We start from the raw sequence: 26139 nt of genomic DNA on the forward strand, positions 1-26139 counted from the left end.
TTTCTGAGGGCTACTTCTTGGTGCCGAAGTGGTTCAAGGCTTACCTGCCATGAGTTGCACCACTATCAAGTCATAAGACTTACAGAATAAACTTGCCTAAAGGAGGGAGAATTCCCTTCTTAGCTCAACATACATGGTTCAGGTTAATATGTTCTTATTTCCTTCTTCCCCTAGGAATTTTCCTCTGGCAAAATTGAATGCTTCAGTGGACACTGTTTGAAATCAATGAGAAAAAACATGCTGCCCTGTTCAGACTCTAGCTTTGACAAAAGCAAGGAAATATTAAGTGAAAATGTCAATCGAAGACGCTTTACGAGGTATTGTATTTCTAGATGTCCAATCTCTGTTCAATTCATAGAATTAAAAGGAAAAGTGAAAGCATGCACAATGAGTCACATCATGATAAATCTACAGCTAAAAATCTGCGGGGGAGTATGATTATGTTAATGTCAGTGTCAGTGTCTTAGAACCAGAATCACTCTTCTTAGTAAAAGTCTTCTGCTTGTATAAAAAACGTGCATCTTTTCCCAACTCCTTTGAGATCTCTCCTCCGCTTTGGTTACTGAGATGTTATTTGCACTATTGAGACTTCAAGATTAGCCGGTTAGGAAAGTTGCGTCCTTACCGAACTGTCTGCATATGGTACGCAGCAGACTTGGGATCTGAATCCTCAGTGTGGTCCACAGGCTTTTCTTTGCATGATGTGGAGCACTGGATTACAAACTTGGTCAGGTTCCCTAGTCTTGATGGGGAACAGTACAATACAAGACTTCTATACAATATTCTAATACAATCATTCTTTTCTTCTTTCTCTCCTCTGTTCTCTTTCTTAATGTAGGCGGTTGGCAAAGCCAAAGTCAGACCAAAAAAAAGGAAGAATATAAAGAAGGTAAGTAGTGGTAACTCCCTAGGATTCCTTTTTACTCTGGTTTCTGAGAAGGATTGCGTTTGGTCACACCATCTATTTAACTTGGCCACAAAAACTGCTGAACGCATCAACCCAAAGCAGCTGAAGTTGTGAAAATAGATAGTGAAAAGATAGTGAATTTCCTATGAGTTTTACGAAAAGAGGTAGGTGAGAATAGGAGGATATGCTATTAATTCCTGTCAGGCTTGGGGAGAACACAGCGTGAATTCCAGCCTGCTCTTAGGCACTAGTGCCTGAGAATCTGTTCCTTAGCTCAGGTTTCTTTGTGACACGGATTTTCTGGAGTCTGCAGGACACAAATTAATTGAAAATCGTTCTTGCAAATAGGAGGTAATATTTGAGTTAAAAAGTAATTCAGTCATGAGGCGCACAAACCCGCTGATGTGGGGAAGGTGTCACTGAAGTTCAGTGATTCACCTTGGAACTGAATCACTGTGCTGAGTACACAAGCAGGCTTGGTGCTGTGAGGCTGCTTGCTGGCAGCTGGGAAAATGCGTTATTTCCAGGCAGCGTCCTGCCAGCCATGGATGGGCTGAACGCAGGAAGGGGCCTGAAATGCGCTTTGTGTGTAGTAATTCAAGTTCTAATTGTGCACTACTTCCTCACTGACCTCTCTTAACTGTTTTAATGATAGTACAAGTAACAGACCCGTGGCAAAGGATGCTGTGTGGTAAATACTGGGCAGATAGTTTTTAAAGCAGGCAAGCCTTTGAGTTCTTTGCTATTTGGGAGTTTATCTTGAGACGTTTCTTATCTTCTAGAGCTTTTGTGTCAGGATGCAGAAAATGAGTGATGCATGCTTAAACAATGGACTAAAACCACGCATCTTAAGAAGAGACTTCCCACATAAATAATTTTTTAAAAAAACTATTCGATACAATTTGACATGGATGGAGTAAAAACACCTTAGAGAGAGGTATTTGTTGTTTTCACTTTTCCAGAAAGAAGTAACTGGAATGAACTTGCTTCCTGCATGGAACAAAAGTTGCGTGTTTGTTTTCATCAGATTGGCTTCCCAGTCTATTAAAAAATTGCTATACAAGTCATGCTTTTAGGTAGGTAAACATAATTAATTTAAGTTGAATGCTGTGGTGATGACAATAACTTCCAATTCAGTATTTAAAGAAAAAATCAAGCCACTGCAGATTTTTTTACATTTTACTAGAGCAACGGTGAAATAAAGGGACTAACGTATTTTCTGTCTCAAAATATTTTATACATTAATGCATTGTAGTCACCAGAACACTGAAGACCAGAGCTGATGCAAAAGCTGCACAACAAGTCCATGAAGAAAACGGGGATTTGGAGGTCCGCTGAAGCTGCAGACGTCAACAAAGTCGTTACACCATTACAAATCAATCTGTTTTGTTCGACAAACTTATAACAAAGTAAGTGGGTTTTTTTCATGATCTTACAAAGCTACTAAAATGAGCCTTACTAGCAAGCCTTTCTGCTATGGCATCATATTGGCTAGGGACTTTCTCCTTCTTTTGACAACAGAAAAAGGTATTGTTATTCCTGGCAGCAAGAGCTAAATGTATTCAGTGCTCAGGCTGAGACTTCCCTACGTGCTCTTACGTATACGGTACATCCGTGTGACAACTGCTGGGCTGCAGGTGCCTTCCATAGTAGAGTTCCACCAGGGTGGTGCAGCTTGGAACTTCTGGGTTGTTACTGGCAACCTCCGCTAACATTCCGTGGTCGTTGATCAGGTAGGGTCTCCTCCTCTTCCTCTGCCTGCACTGGTATGTCCTGTAATTATTGTTAATACATTGATTTGTGTAAGGTGTGGGCCTTTGTACTTGGCAGCAAAACTGCTTAACCTGTTTTTTGGAAATAGGTGCTTGTGGCTGCTTAAGACTTCCAGGTCTGAGAGCATGTGCGGGAGGATGTATTTGGAAGGTGTTTCATGTGTAAAGAATTTGGGCACAGCCAATGTTGAAATTTGCCACTGGTGTCTCTGTTTTGGGATTGCCAGTTGCAGAGAGGTCTTCATACGAGAGCATCTTTTATGTATGGGCTCGGTGGGTTTATGTGTTGTCTTGTGAACCAAGAAGATCACTTTACGTTGTGACTTTCAGTAGATTTAACTTGCCCTCTAAATGAATTTTCTTAGCATCAGAACTGCCTTCATTTTTAATTAACTTTTCTTCCATGCTTATGAATGTTCTTATAATGCTTGGTTGAGTTAAGATACTGAGGAAAGTTGGATAAAGCCAAAGTGAAGTAGTCCCAGTGTTTCTGCCTGTCTGTCCATGGCTTAATTCTCTTTGTGAAGCCCAAATGGACATTGTTTTCGGAAAGGTTTGCCAAGTGTAACAGCAGTGGGATGTTTTTTCCAGCATGTCTAGTCATGGAAAACCAGCACAAAACTTAGATTACAGTTAAGAGAAGAACAAGCAGCCTGTTGTCTGAGGAAGGCTGTGAGCTGAAAATTACTTAATGCTATCATGCAGAACAACTTAAGTGCTATTAAAAACTGCCATAATTTCTTTCTGTTGTCTTACTATGATCTTTAGAATTCTTATTTTTCTCTTGCTTAAATGGATTTTTTTTACTGTGCTCACCGAGAGGGAAAACAAACCTGAAAACAGTGTATTTTTGCAAATCTCAAACACTTGTTCTTAAATCTATAAAAACCTTGAACATTTGATCTAATTTTTAAGTAGTGTTTAAAAACTTGTCTGTCAATGATTCTTGCTTTATGAATACTGTATTAAAATATCATATTGATTATGTGTACTGTTTTAAATGGGTGTTTTTGTTCTTGCCTGTCTTTGCTCTTACATGTTAACTTTTTATCTTAGTACTGCAGAAGCAGTCTTGCAAAAAATGGATGACATGGAGAAAATGCGTAGGCGGCGAATGATGGAAGACCTTGGGGTGTTCCACGATGCAGAAGAAGTAGATACAAATTTATTTTACTATTTTTGTATAAGTAGTGTATTTCACGTAGGGGAATTACGTAGTTGTAATTTTAATTGAGCTGAAATAAGTTCTTCCAAAGAATAGCGTAGTCTAAAATAACATTTGTTTTTGCTCTCTAATTATAATTTAACATCTTACTGGTATGATCATGCTACAGATACGCTCTAAGGGTGAAGAAAATACCTTCTTCAGAAGACATGAAAGAGCAGTGATATGCTGAAATACATGTCTTATACTATGCTTTCTGAATTGCCGTATGATTTTTGAATGGACACTGTTTACAAACAGCTGTTTCAGGGCTTGGGTTTTCACTTCAGATCTTACTGAAAGCTGAATTCATTGATGCCTGCTTTATCTATGTGTGTTCTTGTGCCAGCCTTGCCTGTGAGCTTAAATAGTCCTCTGTCCTTAGAGGAACTTACGTTAAAATTATATACAGCAATCATATTTCCTCTGTCTTAGTTTTGCTCTATTAAATTAAGTTCTTCTCCTGTCTTGTTGAATGACAAGCACTTCATTTTTTAAACATCTTCATAGCCGGCTTTCAGAGGTTTTTTTGTTTAGATCTGAAATCCTTTTTTTTAATGAAACCGGAATTGTCCATAGTACTTTGTATATCATCTCTCAAATGCCCGCACAAATTTTATGTTGTTTGCTAGGGATTGCTTTTTCCTGGGCTCTGCCACACTCTTGGATTATTAACCTGTAATTAACTGATACCCTCAGTTTTGTATCTGGATCAGTATTTAACTATCACATGTACTAAACCCTATTTTAGAGAAGAAATTCTTGTTACTAATTCTGGATGCCAGAATGATGTTCCAGTTCTCTCTTCCCATACCTTAATTTAATCTTTTCTGTCTCTGGAGTGCCTTGATAATATTACTCTGTAGGCAGGCAATATGCCTATGTCGGGTTTTCTGCATATTTGTCACTGATCTTTCTCGTTTCTTTTAATTAGGAAAACCTCGATATGTACTCCCAAGGAGAGAAAGAAATCCAAAGAGCTGCTGAAGAAATAGCTGATAATCAAGGTGGCACTGTAGATTAGTTCTGTTTTAAATTTTCTTTACTACGCTGTAGCCAAAAGCCTTGTCTTAAACAACTGAGATGAGCTGAACTACTCGGTATTTTTCATCTATTAAAAAATCTATATTGCTGTTGACACTACAAGTCACGGACTTCAGGGCAGTACTGCAGAGAGCTCAGAACAGATATTCAGAGAAAAAAACAGGTGGGAATACAAGAAATGGACGTTATTACTCAGAATGAGAAAGAGTGATCATGCAACAGCAGCAGCAGGACAGTTTTCACGGTTTTAAGCAGCACGGCAAGAGTTTTCAGGAAGTAAGGGACGCTGCCCGGTGTGTATGGAAAGCTCCTCCGGAGGATGAAGATCAGCAGGGGAGAAGATAGTGTTGTTCATTTTTGTGTTCAGCAGGTAGTCAGTGAAAGCTGCTGTCTGGTCCTGTAATTAGGAGCTGTCATCCCGGTACTCAGCGGGAAATAACACGAGGAATCAGGTTAAATGGTAAAAGGCCATATTAACTTTATGTTTGAAGTGAGGGGGAAAAACTTTAAGGTTTTAAGGAGAATGACAGTTGTGATTAAGGCAGTCAGTCCAACGATCCTTGTAGGAGCTTTCTGGATGGAACAGAATGGGTCGAGACTGTACTCAAGGACAGAAAAGGATGTGGCGGTAGTTGAGCCGATGGGTGTTAGGTTTTGCGGTAGACCTCCTCTGCACACCCACAAAGGAGCTCAGAGAGACAGTGGCAGGAGGGGGAGCCCAAATAATACTCCGCCGGGCTACTCCCAGGAGTAGCCATCAGCCCATCAAAGTCCTATCTGCACAAGCCCAGAGGAGCACAGGGGTGCACGACGGCAGGCAGGGACCCAAACCAAGGACTCCAGTCAAGGAGGAAGAGCCACCTTGTCTGGGCCCCTCCCAGGGCTGTCTCAGCGGAGCCATCCGCCCCATCCGCCCCAGCGTCCAGGGGTGAAACCCATCTGGATGAGTCATCGGGGGCAGCTCTCCAGATCACCTTTCCGACTAAGGGGTTACTGCCTAGGGGTGGGACATACTGTGGGATGCAGGGGAAAAGCAGTTCACCCAGGACTTATGGGATCTTTAGGGCAGGAACCAAAGGCGGGACAAGGGTGGGGTTTAGGTGATTCTGGGAGGAACAAGAGTGGGCAAGTAGAGGGGCAAGGGTATAAAAAGGGCCAGTCACGTGTAAATAGTTGGCTGGTCAGTACGCTTGTCTGACTGTGCCCTGCGCCTGATCACCTGTCTGACCATCAGACCATCAGAGCTTGAATAAGAGATGATTTATGCAATACGCAGTGAGGGCAGTATCTTGGACATGTTACACAGCCTGTGTAAGACTTGACCACTGGCAATGGAGACCTACAAAAAGGTTCAAGCTAGATGTCCAGGTGTTAATGAGCACTGGGGTGATCTTGTTCAGAGAACAGTCCGTGGCCTGTTCATGATTGAACCCGTGGCTCCCAGGTGTGCACCTTGGTGATCAGACCTCCTCTATATGGCTTGGTTCAAGTGTGTGGATGTAGGGGTGCTGGGCAGGAGAGACTTGTAGAAAGTAATTACAAATCGTATGTTGAATGAGAAAGAAAGAGTATGGGGCAATTCATTTGTGATCAAAGTGAAAACTCTGGAATTTCAAATTAGGAAAAAACTAAAATATACTTCTATAATTAAAATCATGCCAGGAAGGAGTGGGGAAAGGAAAGCGTGTCAGTGTTGGTGTAAAGAAGATGAGTGGAGCAAGGGGAAGGACTAGAGGAGCAGAAAAGCAGAGAAATTCATGCCTTTGTGACAGGAGCGTTGGAGTACCAAGGACTTGGGATGGTAGTGGTGCCAAAATAATTTTTCAGTTTTCCATGTGCTGTCTATATATCTTGTGTAATTTATCTTGCATTCAGAAAGCAGTGAGACCTTTTGGGGGGAAGAAAAAAATGGGTAGTGCTTTCCAAGGAATAAAATTTTACTTAATTTTAGTGAGCAGGTAGGCGAACAGAGCATGTACATTCCTCACCTGGTGTCCAGCTATTAATGTGAGAGGGTATTATTAAGAACCTGCTAGACAATTATACGCTGTCTTTTGCATTCATATTGTCTTTCATGAAGAAACTTCAAGTTACTTTACAGAAGCTAGTGGCATAAACTGTATGCATTTGACATTGTTTTCTGACTGGGGAGGTTCACACCTGTGGCTTGCCCATTATTGCTCATGTGGCTGAGCTAGGGTTTGGGAGCTAGATTACCATGCTTAGTCTTAGCACTGTAGAGTATTAAAAACATTTCTGTGAAACACTTTCTCAAAATAACAAGGAATTACTTTCTGAAATAGTGGTTTTCACAGGAGCTGCATCTTAGCTAAGCAAGATGACAGTATTGTTGTTACTAAGACTGATGAGACGTCACCCAGCAGTTTCAGTGAGGACAGAACAATATCTATATGTATGTTCCTCTGTGTATTGTAATTTCTGGAATGTGTCTTGCATAAATTGGTCTTAAGGTTTTGCAGGTTTTCAGATCTATTGTGTCATTAACATGAAGGTAATAGTAAAACCTATAGGCATCTGTGCAGTGCATTTTGAATTTAGTATCATTTACAACAGTACTTAAACAGTTTAACGTTATGTCGATTTACAGTAGTTTCATCAGAAGAAAGCGAAGACACTCGAAAGCGTTATGACTTTCGACAGAGGAAAACTGTTGAGCGCTATCAAGCTCCACTGGAAAGTAGGTTATATGCACAGTTTCTCTTAAGAGCTAATTTCTTGCATATAAGCGAGCTACTCTTTTAATGAAAATGTATACACACACTCAACTCCTATTTAAATTTATTACCTTCATTCTGCAGTTAGATTTTATTAAATGTATGTATCCTGTGCACATTGTATTTCTTTGCCATTTGGCATGCTTCCTGTTGTTTTTCAGTAAAAAATGACCTATGTATCCTTGAGAGAATGGTAATTAAACAGAATTGATAACCTTACTCTTGTGGTTTTCAGTTCTCCTTAAAAAGTAGGTGCGTGTTTTTTCACTTCTACTGTGCGCTGATTTAAAAAAAATAAATACACACACCCCGCCCCCAATCACTTGAAACTTCCCCTGAAATGAGAGATCAGTGAAACACATCACATTTTCTGCCTCTTTCACTATCCTGCTTTCTCTTAAACTTGTTTGTAACATTATTCTAAATTCTTTGCTTTCAACAGAACCAAGGCAACGTAAGAACTATCTTTCGGGCCGGTCTTCACCTGTCAGACAGAGATACTCATTTAGAAGTGCTCAGTCACAAGGCTCTTGCTGCAAAAGAACTAACAGGTTGGTGTATGGTTAGTGATAGTTCTTATTTATCAAGAATGCTGTCAGGCCCCTTACTGAATAATGCTTTCAAGGGGCAAGGGTTTTGAATTGGTGGTAGTTACAGATTAGTAGTATGATTATTGCTGTGGTATTCTGAGGGTATAAAGAAAACAAATCTTGGGGGGGAGACTATACGTTTTATTAGCCATTAGATTTTTTTTTTAAATGCAGTATTTGTGGTCACTGATGAGGTGATTATGGAGGTCATGGCTGAGATTGTATAACTGAAATTCTTTTGTTCTGGAATTGAAGCCAGAATCTCACTCTGAAAATTTTAGACTCTTCAGTCTTGAAGGAGACCAATTATTTTCTTAAAACTGAAGATAATTTAGTTAGAGGGAGAGCCTGTATGGAAGTTCTAGTGGAATTTTTTTTAATCACTCAAATACTGATTCTGGTTTCTCTTTGCAATCAGTTAATGTTTCTGTATGAAACTATCATTAAACAAGAAAAATACTAAATGAAATTATAGATGATAAATGGCAAGAGTAATGACAAAGGGGGTTTGGGTCCTGTAAGCAGCTGAAGCATGGAGAACGCTGTCTCTTGCTAGATATGAGAACTTTGTTTAGCATCCCTGAAAGCAGACAGTTATGGAAGGAAGGGTTTCTGAAGCCAGATTTTTAAATCAGTTAAAAAGGTTTATGTTTCACGGAGTGGGTACATAATGCTAAGTGAAACTCTATTTGTGTGTGAGAGAGAGAGATTGGACAAAATGCGTCATTTGTTCATGAAATTTATTTGCAAATTAGTTAAACATTTTCCCTTCCTAAAAAAAATTGAATTTTGCTGTCATAAGGAAAATCATGTAGTGTACTTTGAAATCAGATTCATAAGGAGTACACTGATCTGGAAACTTAATAGATCTCAAAGTAAATTCTGAGATACAATTCATTTAAATTTTGATATCACTTAGTCTGTACTTCAATTCTTTTCGCTTGTTTGTTTAAATGTTTGCAGACGGAGACACACAGTCCACAACAGGGATTCCACATCCTCTTCCTCATCTGATGACGAAGAGCATTTGGAGAGGCGTAGGAAGTGCAGCTGTAACAGAGATTCAAAAAGGTTAATGAAATTGGAGCGTAGGGGAGGGAGAAATCTACTTGGGAGGAGTTTGCACCTGTCTAACCGTGAACTGTTATCCTCTTCATCTTGTATAGTTTCTAAATTGTGGCAATATTTAATCGTATCTCTTGGTACTGACGACTGTAACTGGACTCTCTAAAATTGGATTTTTAGAATTGATTTTTAATAAGCAATTTGATTTCTAGGTGGGAATGGGGGGAGGAACACTTTTATGTAATTTTTAAATGTAAAACTACTGCTCCTGTGCTTTACAGTAGTTCATTCCGAAAGAAAACCATCGTAACAGAAAATGTTATAAATAGAGGAAATGACGGTGCTCTTATTACTTAACAATTGGTCTAGAAAAACTATTTTGATAACAATCTAAGAAACAGGTTTTCAGCCCAGTGTCTTTCAGACATGTGTGTCTTCTGACACACGCATCCCAAAGTCCTTGGGAAGGACCAGCAGTGGTGGGCAGCCTTTATAATGTTAATCCGCACTGAAATAAGTATCCCCTTGGGCTGTAACTTTTTGAATGTAGAAGCAAAAAATCTTTGAAAGATGTCACTGTGTTTTGGGGGGTTCTTTCATCACACAAATCGAGGTCAGTTCACGGTCTCCACATAGGGAATAACTTGTTCGAAGCTTGCATTCATGTATGTGCTGTGTTGACTGGTGTGGCTATTCGTAACTGCTAAGAGTTGTTAAAGTAAACCCAGTTTAATGCCTCCAGTGACCTTTTTCCTTTATTTACTCACAGACATTAAATATAAAACAATTTGAACACGTATTTAACTATTTAGGAAGTTTAAGCTCATTTGTAAGGTTTTCTGCATTCACTTGCCATTGTTATAAAAGCAAAAACCTTCTAGCTGCATCGTAAGTTAGAAAGCGCTTTTCTCTTTCTTCTTAATTCAAAACAGGTGTCTTCCACTAAACTTTCGGAAAGATGATTTGAAGGGAATTCACAAGGATCGAATGAAAATTGGAGCAAGTCTGGCTGACGTTGATCCAATGCAAACAGATTGTTCAGTAAGTATTTTTAGTTCATTGTGTCAGTGAGATGTTTCCAGTGCTTATGAAAGCTTTCAATAATGTGCTGTCTACAGCTACCTTGGTTTACAGTTTTCTCTCAAGCAGTTTGAAAATTGCCCAGAGCATTTCCTTTGTGCTGACATACAATTTCTGATGGAACCTTATCAAGGTTGCAGCTTTCTTTAACATATGAAATGTGTTCTTTTGAATTTATCTTTAGGTACGGTTTGATGGTGTGGGTGGTCTTTCTGACCACATTTCAGCTTTAAAAGAGATGGTCGTTTTTCCTTTGCTTTACCCAGAAGTCTTTGAGAGATTCAAAATTCAACCTCCAAGGTAACAGACATTGTTTCATAGAATCATAGAATGGTTTGGGTTGGAAGGGACCTTAAAGATCATCCAGTTCCAACCCTCTTCCATGGGCAGGGACACCTTCCACTAGAGCAGGTTGCTCAAAGCCCCATACAACCCGGCCTTGAACACTTCCAGGGTTGGGGCGTCCACAGCTTCTCTGGGCAACCTGTTCCAGTGCCTCACCGCCCACATGGTGAAGAATTTCTTCCTTATAGCTGATCTGAATCCACCCTCTTTCAGTTTTAAAGCCATTACCCCTTGTCCTGTCACTACATGCCCTTGCAAAAAGTCCCTCTCCAGCTTTCCTGTAGGCCCCTTTCGGGTACTGGAAGGCTGCTCTAAGGTCTCCCCGGAGCCTTCACTTCTCCAGGCTGAACAATGCCAACTCTCTCAGCCTGTCTTCATAGGAGAGGTGCTCCAGCCCTCTGATCATCTTTGTGGCCCTCCTCTGGACTTGCGCCAACAGGTCCCTGTCCTTACGTGGGGGGCCCCAGAGCTGAACGCAGTATTCCAGGTGGGGTCTCATGAGAGTGAAGTAGAGGGGAAGAATCACCTCCCTCAACCTGCTGGTCACCCATTTTCATGAGAATATTCAACTGAGGTATCAATATGTTTCCATGCTTCAAAATTTTCAGGAGTGTTGATGGGGTTTTTTAGCAGTAGTAAAAAGTAATTTCTTAAAAATGGATAGAATCCAGAATATATGTAGGTTCAAAGATGTACTGTGTGGGGAGAATATACTTTGAAAGTGTCTTGCCTTTAAAAGGCAGGGTTGGAGTGTTTTTGTTTTGAGTTCTACGTACAAGTCAACTTCATTAGTTTATAAGCAGGAAGAAGGAATTACCTACTGGTAGTCAACAGTAATTTGTTTCTTGGATGTCCAGTTGTCTCTCCCACCGACTCTCTTTTTTTTCAAGTGCTCAAGTATCAATTTTACAATTGATAGGACTTGCAACTAGAACCTTGCAGCGTTTGTTGTACTTAGTTATGAAATGAAATTATTAGAGATTTAATTGTTAGCTTTACATATTCTTGGTCAGCAAAACTCAATCATGGTATATTGAAATAGGACTTTTAATCCTTTGCTTTCAGTAACTTTAAAAGTATTACAAAGAACGACAACAAAATCTGTGTTTTGCTTCTTTATTCATTTAAATTCTTTTTGAAACAGCAGTGTATTGGCTTTTCTAGCTGATGGCTATATTTATCTGATGGCTATATTTATCTGATGGCTATATTTATATATCCCAGCTTTAGACTTCCTCCTCGTTTATCATCAGCAATGGGAGACCAAGTCCACTAACTTAAAGCTTTTTACGGGAGAATTAAATGCTTTACTATCAAATCTTGCCTTTTGTGAAAACAAGAATGAATGTGCCATGTATCATTGAAGAATGAACTGGTGATTCATAAGTTAGCCCAGTCTTAGATTCTGTGCTGAAGTTTGTTCTTGTTTGGCTCCACTGTGCTGTAACCACCCCTGTTAGTTTGTCAGCAGTTTTGGAAGTGTTGTTCTGGGACACTACGATCATTTCTCAAGGTTCTGTACATCTGCATGATCCTCTTTATTCATGTTGTTTACTGCCTTGTTGAGTTGTGTAGGAACACAAAACTTCCATCTGGTTTGACTTTTCTCACGCTTCAGCTGTTACCGCTCTCTTACACGTGAAGTGTAAGCTAGAGAGAAGAGTTGTGTGTTGTAGGGATGAGGGTTGTAATAGGTACTTTGCCATGATGTTTTTTTCTTATGTGAATCTTTGGTATTTTTAATTGCAGAGGCTGTCTCTTCTATGGCCCTCCAGGGACTGGGAAGACACTGGTTGCTCGTGCACTTGCTAATGAATGTAGCCAAGGTGACAGGAGAATAGCCTTTTTTATGAGAAAAGGTGCCGACTGCCTGAGTAAATGGGCAGGGGAATCTGAACGACAGCTTCGTTTATTGTTTGATCAGGTAAGGTGGAAACGTGCCACGTGTTCTGTCCGAGTTGTAACTGTAGTTTTCTGTGGTCAATATTTTTAAGAACTCACTCTTTTTTGGGTTTTGTCAGTTCCTTCCACTGAAACGGGATTGTCAGTGTTTCTTTTTTCAGTGGGTTTTTTAGGGGCTTGAAATCTTGAGGTGTATTGGGAAAGATTAATAAAGCAAATGAGAGAACCTCACAAAGTAACACACACCCCCTCAAAAAAACATCAAACAGCCACAAAAAAGGTTTCAAGAGGCAAGAGACGGTGGCTTTAGATCAGAGGGAAACAGATGCAGGCTGCAAGCATGGTCATTTAAATTCATAACAGAAGCTTGCTTCCAGAACCTCTAATTGAATTAAGTCCTGGCTCTGTTCTCGGTGGTTGCCAAATAGCTGTAAAAACTACTGGTATGATTTGTTTCCTGTCACCCAGTCTCAGCGGGTTGACATAGCTGCTGTCTTCTGTTACTCGTGCCACTTACTCCGTTAGCTCAATTAGTAGAGATCCCTGATGCTAGTTGGAAAAATCTAGCTCCAGTGACTTTCCAACTATGACGTTTTTCTCTTTAAAATTGTGCTGGTTTACTTATGTCAGTATTCCTGTGTTTTCATTCTAGGCCTACCAGATGCGACCTTCAATTATTTTCTTTGATGAGATAGATGGTCTTGCTCCTGTGCGGTCCTGTGAACAAGACGAAATCCATAGGTAGTACATTTTTTGTACCTACATAGAAGCTGCTTGATCTTTGTGAAAAGAAGACCACAACCTATTTAACTTCATGTGACACATTCATTTGTCCTGAAAACTAGTAATTCAATGCTACTAAACTTCAGATGGTTTTTAAACAATAATTGAAAACAATTCACTAAGCTTGATAGCAGCACAAGACCTGTGTTACCTTGTCTGTTTCTTTATGTCTTAAAACGAGTCTTTCAGTAAGGAGCATCTCATCAATAAAAGCTTGTCCTTTTTGAGTGGTCATTGGAGAAGGTCATGTAAAACGTAACAAAATTTACTAAACCAGTGAATGAAAATTATATTTTTCTGTTAGCTCTATTGTATCAACACTTCTGGCACTTATGGATGGGTTAGACAGCAGAGGAGAGATTGTGGTAATTGGAGCCACCAACAGGCTGGATTCTATAGATCCTGCTTTACGAAGACCCGGACGGTTTGATCGAGAGTTCCTCTTCAGCCTGCCAAATAAAGAGGTCAGAACTTAAACTCAACCCTAATGCTAATGTGGCAAAGTCCCTCTTTGTAACAAAATCACATAACAGTGCAGTATCACGGAGCAGTTAAAGTCGAAATCAGTGTTGTACAACTTGGACAAAAGAGGGATGTCTGGAGAGAGCTGCGTTGTGCTGTGGAGGGCAGATCTGGTACTGAATATATATGACTAAGATGATTTCAACAAGTAGGTAGTTCTAGAATTAATTTTGGTTTCACTGTGACCAGCCAAGAAAAGGGGATGCTGCTAGTCACTGAAATGTTTAAGTAAGGATCAATGTCTGAATTAGCTATAAATTACTGCTATCTCATCTAGAAAATGACAGAAATGGTGTGCACGCAAGAATTCCTTTTTGCTAACAACAACTTTTACCAAGGCTGGTGCTGGAGCAACTTAAGATTTTTCATTCCCAAAGTGGTTCATGTTTGCTTACTTATTTAATCCAATTAGGCACTTTCACCCTGAAGCACTCTTGCTCTCAGAAAAGATATTTTCAAGATTCACACACGAGACTGGACCCCTAAGCCACTGGACATGTTTCTTGAAGAGCTAGCTGAAAAATGTGTTGGTAAGTTTGAAAACAAAGTCAGTCCCTGCACGTGACTGAGTCCTAAGGAATCCGAGCTTGTACCAGGCAGCACCCGAGCTCTTGTGCCTTGCTGCAGCGTGAGGCAGCTGACACGCCTTGGGAGCAAACAAAGTTAGATGCTTCTTTTCTTGTCATTTTCTTCTTGTCTCTCAGAACATTAAATAGCTTTGGGGCATCTTCCTCAGGACTAAAGTTCTGATTAGGAGGCCGCTTCATAAGCGCAGGGTATCAAGCTGTGAGCCACATAACAAAACTTCTCTGCAGTTCGGTAACGCTTTGGATTATCTCTTAGCCTGTTAATTTTTAGCTGCATACAAAGTCTTTCAGTGTTGCACTTTGGAAACCTTGGCCTTGACTTCTGTGTTGCCTGAGACTGACATAACATTTGATTCTTGTTTTGTTTATTAGGATACTGTGGTGCTGATATTAAATGCTTATGTGCTGAAGCTGCCCTCTGTGCTCTGCGCCGCCGCTATCCTCAAATATACAAAAGCAGTGAGAAACTGCAGTTAGATATTGCTTCTATTAAAATAACAGCGAAGGATTTTGTCATGGCTATGCAGAAGACTGTTCCAGCTTCACGGAGGGCTGTGGCTTCACCTGGGCGAGCACTATCACCTATTTCAAAACCACTGCTTGAAAACACACTAGCAAGAATTTTACAAGCCTTGCAGAGAGTATTTCCCCACGCAGAGCTTGCTCTAAAGAAGGACCAACAGCAAGGTATAACAATAGTAGCCGCTTCTTTAAACTTCTGCCAAAGCAAAAACTTCTGATTTGTGCAATCAACATACAGAAACCTCTCAGCCATAATGACAGTAGGATTTTATAATATGCACATGCACGCCTTTATTTCAGGAATATCGTGCATAGTTTTTATTCTGGATTCTAAACTGAAGTGCTGGATGGGAGCTGTGAATGACTCGCAATACATGGGAGAGAACTACGCGTTCTCTCCTAGAGCACCCTGTTTCTGACAGTAGCTAATATCGTGTTTATCATTCGTAGAGATGGATTTAAGGTTTAATGTGTGAGGCACCTCTTTCAAAATAAATGTTTAAATGGGGGGAGAGGGCATTTTTACATGAATGCTTCTAATTCCTGTGAAGAATGTCGGAACCACAATACAAGTATAAGTGGTTTAAGCTAAATAGTGTTACAGCTATCGTGATTTTTAACCATAGTCTCTTAATTTGAATGTTTGTGGATCACACTGTACGCCTGCACATGAGATCAGAATGTTTCAGTAACGTATACTCTGGGGCTTGGCTTGCATAGCGTATGTGAGCTCACACTCCTGACTGCATCAACCCTGACCAAGTTGTCTGTCGGTTGGTGACAGCAAATAAATCGATAAACTCGCTGCACTCCTGATTAACGGAGATCCATGAATAGTTAGTTATTATCCTAATCCCTGGAGAATATCCTACCAGTATTACTCCCAGTAGAGCTGGTAGATTGTTTGCATTGGTGAAAGAGGCAGAAACCCACCAACAATATAAAAGCAGAGAGGCTAAGGGATTGGTAATTGCATCCCGTCTCCGTTGTCGGCCTTTCATGATCTCTTCCTTCGGGGATCTTTGAGGAGCCTTATTTAGAAGATGTGTTGGTCTGTATATTCTGACTCACTAGTCCTAGACAAAGGGAAGTCTGTGGCCACCACGTTCACTTAATTTCCCCACATCCAGTGGGGGAACCTGCTCCAGAAGGAAGTGGCCTTGTTGGGTTTTTCAGGTGTCTAGGAACTACAGAAGTTCCTAATCATCTTTATTCTAAGGAAGAAACCTCCTGTTGTTTTCACCAACAGAGAGAGAATACCTTATGCAAATCATGCGATGTAGGACAGCTTTGTAGAGACTTGTGCAATCTCCTTAGATCTGTGGTAGGATAAACTCTTCAGAAAATAACATTCTGCATGTGCCCTCAAATGAAGAAATACAATATAAGGGGTCTCCAGCACTGATTTAGAAGCTGTATTAATGTGAGAGCGAGATATGGACTATTCAGGAAAGTTAACAAACCTCTCTTGTCTTTCAGACAGTTTAAATCATATTTTAAGAAATTATGCGATTGACAGTGATGAGGAATCACCATCAATCTTTGAAGATAAGCCAACTCCTAAAATGCCTGGTAGACAAAAGGAAAAATTCCTCAATTTTAGCAGGTACATATTTGTCCCTTGATGTTTGCATTATTCAGATGGCCGTGTCTGTAAACAGTTTTGGTGTGAGGGGTGGTAGATGAAGAAGTAGAGAGGAGGGGTGTGGGGGGGTGATCAATATTTGCAAGAAGTAAGCGTGAAGATCCAGCTGGGTACTGAGGTTCTAATGGAGTACACTGCCATAACCCATCAAACTGAATGGCCCAGCCCTCTTTTCCTAAGTCAAAGTGGTCCACAGCAGACTATTAGAATGTGTTGATTTAATCCATGGCATTCCTTGAAAGACTCAAGACCAAAGAAACGTGCTACCTGTCCTTTTAGCTAAAAAACCCCTACAGATTCGTGTAGACATCTTTTGCCCTTCTAATTTCCAAGATTGTTAAACCAGCAGCGAATTATGTAGCAGAAACAGAACTGAGAAATGGTTTGTTAAAACACTGTGAGAAAAACTTAAACAATGTCTGCATTTTGTACCTTTAACCGACTAAGTTTATGTTAACTTTTTAACATTTTAATGTGGAAGTCATATAAGCTGACAGTTGAAAAAACAGATTATTGTCGTCACTGGTGGGTCAGTTATTTTTCTCACTTTCTATTGCTGCGCTGTCCAGAAAATCTTCTGACCTGCTGAGCTTGGTTAGGTCTCTATACCTTTGTCTTCAGCCAGCAAAGGTACAATAGTATTGTGGTGGAAAAAAACGAATGCTCTTCACAAATGTGTTTCATGCTAGTAAAGCAGGATTACTAGGAAATTAATAGACAATTCAAAGATGAAACATTAGAATGACTGAATAAAATAAATATACATCTTAATACATATTGAGTGTACTGCTGTAATTTAACCAGTCCATTTGTGTACTTCTTCAGATACAGCTAATGTGTTTCAGTGCCCACGTTAATTTTTTTCTAGAAATGTTGTTCTACTCCTTCCTTCCCACTATCTCCAGTAACTATGGCCAAATTTCAGCTAAACTAGACAGATGTAGAGATCTCACAGCTACTTAAACTCAAGACCTACTGAAAATCAGTGTCTACGGGCAGTGAGGAGATCCAGATTGGCGTGTGCTGAGAGATAGAGTTGTTATTCTCCCCCATATTGGGTTACTGATGAGTTGTCACATGTGTATTTAGCTGGACAGTCCCCCTGTATGATTTAAGAGCTGTTACTTAACCCAGCCAAGGAACAGCAGACATGCTGGGGATTGGCAGGATTTCTTAAGGGAGGTATGGTACAAGTTTTTTAAAAAGAAAATGGGCTTTGACAGTGTTCCTGATCACAGACCAGCTTATTATTTGCTGGAACATGGAGAGTATTTACCGAAAGGGAAAAAAAAAAGAAAGGAAGGTGTATAGGAAAAAACCTTATCATCTGTGTGCCTATTCATCACCTCATTTTTAAACTTGTTTTCTTCTTCCTGTTCTAGAAATGCTTATTACCAGCCAACATCTTACAGGCCACGATTCTTACTAGTTGGAGAGCCAGGATACGGGCAAGCTTCTCATTTGGCACCTGCAGTAATACATGCCCTGGAAAAGTTTCCAGTCTATACACTAGACCTATCTGTTTTGTTCGTTAGCATCACATCATCGGAAGAAACATGTGCACAGGTACCGTTTTTTCTCTTTAATCTCATAGGATTCATGAACTGTATATAAACTAGTAAAGTAAGCAAAATTCATTGTTAATGGAGGTGGCCTGGTTTGAATGTGCTGTTAGGTTTACTTCTGTCTGAAAAGCCACTTTTCTGCTAGATCAAATGATACCAAATGAGGATGTTACATGTGGCCGTATCTTTCATTCCAAAGGAATGGAAAGTGAGGATGTTGCTAGCAGCTCGGGAAGCTGGGAGGTGCTGCTAATAAACCCCTCTTTATAGCAAGAAGTCCTCCCCATCTCGGTGGGATCCAGAAAGTTGTTTTCATTGCTGCTTAAGAATCTGTGCTCCCAGTAGATGGCTCTGCAGCAGCCTGACTGCCTGTCATGCACTTTTTGTAACCTTCATTTTCATTATATTTGTAAGGCAATCAAGCTTTTGGGGAAAAGAAGTGTTTCTTTTCTTATATATACATATACAGCTTGTACTGCTGCAGTATATGCAGTAAAAGCGTTAAAATTCATGGAACGCTTATGTTTGTTTTTCTTATACTATAAATTAAATATAAGCAGATTTAGTGCTGTTTTCCTTTTTACTTTTAGGCAGGAAATCCCTTTCATTGTTTGACACCACTGTATTAAAATATTTTCACCTTTAGTAGCAGCATTTGAGAGCTCTACAAGTAAGGATGGACATGTTACATGACTGGATACTCATTTGTCACATAAGAGGAACAATTCCTTTTGTGTTATGTGATGGTTGCACCTGCGGTCATATAACTAGCATGTCTAGTCACTGCCCGGATATACCACGTGCACTTCCCATCTTGTGACAGGAACTCCCTGAATATTGATAATCTGAAAGGGTGCACGGAGAAATTTGTCATGTGAAAGGACTGTTGCCGCTTCCCTCATGTGGTAGATGCACGTCCTCTTCTGTGATCGAGGTACCATCTGTAGGCAATGGCTTGTGGTCTTCCAAAGCACGTAATCTGGTCTGATTGATAATGAGAGGCTGTGAGTGATTTAGCTATTCAGGCAGCTATTCAGACTGGTCACCTCTTATAAAATGTACGTGAAGTTATGAATTGTAACCAGGCTTCTTTCACAGTGTCAGCCCTCATCTTTTCACATAGGTCTTTGCTTGTTCAAACTGTGCTTCAGAGTGACTTGGATATGTGCGCACTCTGAATTGAAAATGGTGCAGTCAGAGTCGTGTAGTGATTTACCCAGGCTAATACATCTTGCTCAAGGGTTAGTCTTGTTTTTTCAGGCACACCACCACAGCAGCTGAGTTGTAAGGCTCTTTAGGCATTACCTTACACCTAAGTAGTTTTGAAATCAGGCAGAGATTCAGGTCAGTTTCTGTCTGTGTAGCAATGTCCATATTTGAGTAAAGTGAAAATTTTACCTTATTGTTAAGGAGTTGTTCTTTTGTTGGATTGTTTTGATGTTTTGGCTGCATGTGCTCCTATTTCATAAGACAGTTTGACTGACGCGTAGTTATTTATTAGCCTGTTGTACATGGTTTAGTTTTCTTATCCAAGCTTTCATTTTACCAGTTGATGCGAGAAGCACAAAGAACAGCACCAAGTATCATTTATATTCCACATATCCATTTGTGGTGGGAGGCTGCTGGAGCTACATTGAGAGCTACTTTTACAACACTACTGCAGAACATTCCAGCATTTGCTCCAGTTTTGCTGCTTGCAACATCTGATGTGTGTCATGCAGATCTCCCAGAAGAGGTACTTCTGTTGATACTTTTCTTACTTTTTTTAGTCAGTTTTTTGTTAATTTATAAATCCTTTAAACGTTGGAGTACTGTGCACTCTTAAGCAAATTCATACTGTTATTACTCAGGCACCCTAACCAGGTCTCTTAAAATTTGCTTAGACAAAACAATGCTTGAAAGCATTTGCCTAAAGTGTTTTCTGAGTAAAGAGCTTGACTTTGACCCAACTTTTTCCCCCTTCTCACACACTCATGCTCATTAGACAGACATAAACATTTACTTCAGACAATAATTCCAGTGACTTCAAGATTGTTAGGTATGTACTTAGGCAAGAATATACGGTGCTTGAAATGTACATGGGAAAAAGATACTTTTACTGAAAAGTGAAAGATAGTTTTACAGAGAAAGTACGATGGTCACACTCTTAATGATAGAATGTAATTTCAAATTTAAATTCTTTATTAAAAATTTCAATTTCTTTCTTCATATCGGTGAAAGCTTTACAAATCAGAAAGCTAAGTTCCAACTTCTGTTTAAGTAACTTGGAAATCTATTTTTAGTTGTATTTCTTAACAAAATTCAGTAAGAGTATGTGCTTAGCTTTCTAGGTATCTGAGAGTGTGCATTAAAGGAAGGTGTTCAAAATGTGAATATGCTGCTCTGATTATTTTGTCTCATTTACTGGGGGGGAGAGAGGGGGTTGCCTAGATGTGTTTATCATCAAATGCTTTGAAAGGGCTTAACTTTCTACAGAAATTCTTCTACGGTTAATAAATTCTTTCTAAAATAAGTATTGAAATTCCTTCCATACTTTCTGGTAGTAGAGATTGAAAAATGGAGTAAAACTTGGAAGTGTGCAGCTTTAGACACCTCATTTAAATTAATTTAAAAAAAACCCACAGCACCTTACCAAAAAAGCCCACACTTGTCTCCTGAATCCTGCCTGTTCCTTCTATAGCTGCCATAAAGATTCAAACTAAAGGACAGCAAGGCAGGTAAATACAAAATAAGCAGTCTAGGAGGTGCTGAATGTCAGCACTTTATCAGTGTATCATAGGGTCCCTTCATTGAGCTTTAACTCTAGAGGTGTTCCTTAGAGAAGATACTTTAATTTGCCATGCTAACCTATGAAAATCCAGCCTTTTAAGGCCAAGAAGATACCTTTTCACAGTTTGTCTTATCAAGGTGATTATTCAGTTTAATTTGGAAAGGCACTCATCTTTTTGGAACAGAACATGAATTTGTGTGACCTTACATCTGAAATATCTTTTCTCCTCGTGCTTTAGATAAAAGAATTGTTTATTAATGATGATGAAGTGTTCAAAATCCAGTTGCCTAATGAGGAAGAAAGAAGAACATTTTTTGAGGACTTAATTGTAAATCAAACTGCTAAACCTCCTGCATCAAAAACTAAGACAGGTGAGGATATTCTACATAGAAAACTTTGCTAACTGTAAGTTAACAGCTCTACAGCATTTGCTTTGGTGGTAATTTTCTATCAATAATTTTTCATAGGCTTGTATTTGAGTACCGTAAATTGACTAAAAGTTTCTGATTCTTTTAAGCTTGGCAGTACTTGGAAGTACTGCCTGTAGCACCACCGCCTAAGCCTCCACAGCTGACAGAGGAAGAAATAAGACAGCTGGAGGAGCAGGAGGAGGATATATTGCGTGAACTTAGGATTTTCTTAAGGGATGTGACTCGTAGACTTGCCGGTGACAGACGTTTCAGAGCATTTACAAAGCCTGTCGACCCAGAGGAGGTAAATTAGTGTTGATCTGTAATACCATTTTATCTGCGTGTATTCATAATTTCTGCGTGTTTATATTTCTCAGAGTTTGTGTGCTCTTTATAGGAAGGTTTGTCTTTGTTTTTAGGACCGTACTATTCTGATTTTTCAAGAAGCAGAAAGTTTGCTTTTACTTTTGCTGACTCCTTGAGGCCCTCAAGTGTCTGTTATTTGAGTTTCACTGAAAGCCCCGGGTTCCTTCTGCAATGCCTTCAGAACTTTAGAGTATTTCAGTTGGAAGGGACCTATAACGATCATCTAGACCGACTGCCAGTTAGACCAACTGCCAGTTAGACCGACTGCCAACACAGTTCACTCATGAAAAGGCTTTGACATGTAGGCATGTTACAGCACTGAAAAGCAGAGAGATCTCTTTCTTTATAATTATAAACAGTATCTATAGGACTGTTTTAATAAAGCCTAAAGCTCTTTAATTGACTTTCAGTAGTTTCTGTGAGAACAGGAGTAAGAACAGCAGTTTTTAAAATAAATTCCAAGATTCTATTCTCTGTTTCGTCTGGGGCTCCTCCGTATAAGATCAACCATAAGGGCTGTGTGGTTTCTTCTTCCTCCCATACACTTCTGTCTTTTTTTTTTCTCATGTAATGTATTGAATAAGTCTAAGCCAGGGGCATATACTTGGAAGTCAGCTGTCGTTTTAATAGAGCTTTGCATTTCAGCAAAGTCCTGTTCCCCTAAACATCCACTGACTTGTCTTTCCCTTTACTTCTAGTTTCTGAGATGTAAATAACCTAAACCTAGATGTCCTCATCTCTACTAGTCATTAGGCTCCTTTTATGGTCTGAGTAAAGAAATTGGCACCTCTCGGTCCAGTTATCTCATGCAAAAGTAGATGCCTAGGACAGATACTTCAAAGGTGCATTCCTGCACCTTTTTCTTCCCGCCAACAACAAAGAGAATCTCGGGTGACTCTACTGAGAAAGCTTTCTTTGCTGTGATTTTCTGAAGCGAAGTGAAATGAATCCCACTCTGGGTGTCTGCTCCCTTCTCTGCCCCACATGTGCTTCTGACCTCCCTGCTTCTTGTTTTTCCCTCTTCTGGTCTGTCTCTTCAAAGCCAGTTGAAATAGCCCTTCTATTTTCAAGCAACTAACTGGTTAATTTCCATATCTTTGGATGTGTCATAAATATTTGGGGCTTTGAAGAAGTCCTTTATTTTACGTTATTAAAATAATTAATGTTGGTAGATACCGTGTTAAATCTCTGAACACGCATATTTCATTTGTAGGTACCTGATTATGACGCAGTCATTAAACAGCCCATGGACCTTTCGGCAGTTCTCTCGAAGATTGACTTGCACCAGTACCTAACTGCAGGAGATTTCCTAAAAGACATCGATCTAATCTGCAGCAATGCTTTACAGTACAACCCAGATAAAGACCCTGGAGGTAAGAATGTGTTTTGATCCCTAATTTGGAAAAATTAAAAATGTATAAATTGATAAACGTCGTCTGTGGACAGTAGACTTGGGATTAGATCATTTTAAACATCCACAGAGAGCATTTCTTGCCAGGTTGTAAATGTTGTAGCATTAAACTACTTGGACAAGAAATTGTGATAGAAGTGTTGATCAGTAACTAGTGCTTTTGCTTTAATGATTAACTTTTATGTTGTTATGCTGAAAATATTCACTGAGATAACCCTTCAGAACCTATCTATGAAAAGCGCAAAATCTTTCGATAAGTAATCAAAATAAAGGATTTCATCGGCTGGTAGAAAAGACTCAGTTCTGACTGTAAAATTTCAGATCGTCTCATTAGGCACAGAGCTTGTGCTTTGAGAGATACTGCATATGCCATCGTGAGAGAGGAAATGGATGAAGATTTTGAACAATGCTGTGAAGAACTTCAAGAACCTCGCAAGAAAAGAGGTATGGTTTTTGACGCTAATGATTTTAAGACTTGTCTCGGTATTTGTAACCAACAATGCAAGACACAATTCTTTGCTATCTGTTCTTTGTTGCAAGGTTGTAGCTCTTCGAAGTATGCTCCGCCTTACTACCGTGTAATGCCAAAGCAGAACTATGTTCCTGGCTGTGAGAAAACAGACCCAAAGTGTAACGAAAAGATGAAGATGCCAGCAGCGCCTGTAGATTCCTGTACACCGTGCTCTGAAGGCAAGTTGCATTTTATTCAGACTTTCTTGGAGAAGGTGCTAAAGTCACTGATACCTTCTCTGGTTTTGTGACATAACAGGTTTCGGTGATGCCTGGTTCTTCGTGCCAGAGGCGTTCAGTGTTTTTAATTTGCTTCAAAACGTGAGATAAATCCAGAGGTCATTCATTCGATATAGTTATGAAGTTCAAGTACAGTGGATGGTTTACACTGTAAGACACTGGACTTGATGACCCAACTGACATTTAACGGCTCCTAAATTGCTCTCTCTTGAAGTCAAAAATGTTGTACATGGCAGTTTCTGAATACTCAACTAGCTTTTAGTTATGAGAAACAGTATTTTTCCCTTCCCTGCCCTCAAATGCTAAAATCTATGCCACCTCTTAGTGTGATTTCCAACTGAAGGGGGAAAGGGCAGAAAAATAGGGGAGCAATAATAATAGATATGTAAAGGAAAGACAATTATTTCCCCACTTTTCCTGTGAAAAGGACATGAAAGAACAAAGGGACTTGGGTCTCTTTCGGCTAAAACGCATGACATGGTGTGAACTTTCCTGGTCTCCATAACAGGACTAGGAATTTTGCCATTGACTTCACCCATGCGCTTTGTGCAGTACTCCGTCGATACAAAGAACGGTGGGTTTTTCTGAAAGGCAAAAATGCTAAGTTTGTTTTAAACAAGGTTAACAGAAAGCGTGTGAGGTGTAAGTCTTCACAGGCAAATTTTTCTCCAGCAAATATTCCCTTAAAATTGTCTCTTTAACTCTGCCCAACATGTGTTTAGCTTCTGAAGTTTACAGCTTTATAACCGATTTGAAGAAGGGCTCATCTCCAAATGCTTTTCTGTTCATCTATATTAGTTCACGTAGTAAGACAGTAAGCAACTTCACCTAATAACCTTGCTTTCTGGTAATACTTCCTATCTAAAGTAAGAATTTTCTGCTCATAAAATCTTGAAGCTGATGGTTTTGTGAGTGAAATTCTGTAGCTGGCTTTTTAAAATCTAATAGCAAATTGACCTCATTAACTTGCAACTCTTTCTCTAGACATATGTAGGGAGACAGACAATGTTACCTGAGCTCCTTTGATAATTTTCCTTGTAAGTCAAGTAAGATGAGTGTGCTGGTTTTGGCTGGGATGGGGTTAACTTTCTTCATAGCAGCTAGTATGGGGCTGTGTTTTGGATTGTATGGGGCTGTGTTTTGGATTTGGGCTGGAAACAATGCTGATAAAGCAGGAATGTTTTAGTTACTGCTGAGCAGGGCTCACACAGCACCAAGGCCTTTTCTGCTCCTCACACCACCCCACCAGTGAGTGGGCTGGGGGTGCACGGGAAGTTGGGAGGGAACACAGCCGGGACAGCTGACCCCAACTGACCAAAGGGATATTCCATACCATATGACATCATGCTCAGTATATAAAGCCGGGGGAGGAAGAAGGAAGGTGGGGACATTCGGAGTAATGGCGTTTGTCTTCCCAAGCAACCGCTACGCGTGATAGAGCCCTGCTTCCCTGCAGATAGCTGAACACCTGCCTGCCGACGGGAAGTGGTGAATTAATTCCTTCTTTCGCTTGCTTCTCCGCGCAGTGTTCTTTTGCTCTACCTATTAAACTGTTTTTATCTCAGCCCACGAGTTTTCTCACTTTTACTCTTCTGGTTCTCTCCCCCACCGCACCTGGGGGGAGTGAGTGAGCGGCTGTGTGGTGCTTAGTTGCCAGCTGGGCTTAAACCACGACAATGAGGATGCTGGATTTTGAAGGAAGAACTGTTCTGGTAATGTTTTGGCTTACTTTTTCTGATATCTCTTTGTAGAGATGTCAAAAAGGAAACGCAGAAAGAACAAAGCGTCTTCAAGTATCGCAGCAAAGAGGAGGAAATTTTAGTTCAATAAAGAGAATAAAGTTCCAGAAAACCAAAATGAAGTAGAGAGTGCGGAAGAGTCTCCAGAAGAACATGTTTCTAACATGGATTGCACGGAAGTTGAGTCCACACAGGATTCTTCTATGGAAGAAAATGGAAGCGTACTTCAAGAACGACAGAAAAATGGGAATGAAAATAAATCTGGGTCAGAAAATGAAAGAGAGAGGGTTCTCCTTGTGGCTAAATCTGCTTCTGAAAAGAAGAGTGTCATGCTTTCTGAACATTCAGACCTAAGAGGGGACAGTGAAATGCCAGATTGCCAAATAGCAGAAAGTTCTGAAGATGGAGATTCAAATGGTAAGTGA

General features: G+C 40.0%; 1 pseudogene; it reads left to right on the forward strand.

Moving 5' to 3' along the window:
- Positions 1-225: 225 nt before the first annotated feature.
- On the forward strand, positions 226-26139 carry LOC132321901 (ATPase family AAA domain-containing protein 2-like; annotated as a pseudogene).

Source organism: Gavia stellata, unplaced genomic scaffold (assembly GCF_030936135.1).
Source record: "Gavia stellata isolate bGavSte3 unplaced genomic scaffold, bGavSte3.hap2 HAP2_SCAFFOLD_83, whole genome shotgun sequence".
In the NCBI taxonomy this organism is placed as follows: Eukaryota; Metazoa; Chordata; class Aves; order Gaviiformes; family Gaviidae; genus Gavia; species Gavia stellata.